The sequence below is a fragment of the Corvus brachyrhynchos genome, unplaced genomic scaffold, assembly GCF_000691975.1.
Source record: "Corvus brachyrhynchos isolate BGI_N302 unplaced genomic scaffold, ASM69197v1 scaffold28, whole genome shotgun sequence".
NCBI lineage: Eukaryota > Metazoa > Chordata > Aves > Passeriformes > Corvidae > Corvus > Corvus brachyrhynchos.
In genome coordinates this window covers 1425225-1425455 of record NW_008246058.1, presented here as the reverse complement: position 1 = coordinate 1425455, position 231 = coordinate 1425225, and positions in this window count along the sequence as shown.

Sequence of the window (231 nt, the reverse complement as noted above, 5' to 3'; positions counted from 1 at the left end):
CTTTGTGCCAGATTCAGGGAGAAGTTCACACTGGAGAATCAGGGTGTGGATTCACAAAGCACTGGCTGCACTTTGGTGTGGGTGGGCACCAACACAAGAGCTTTGCAGGACACTCTATAAAATATTCATGACTCACCACTATCTTCTGCAGAGGGAAGGGCGCCTCAAAGGCATATTCAAAGAATCAAAGGAAGGTTCTTGCTTTAAATAATTTTCTGCTCTTTCTCACTC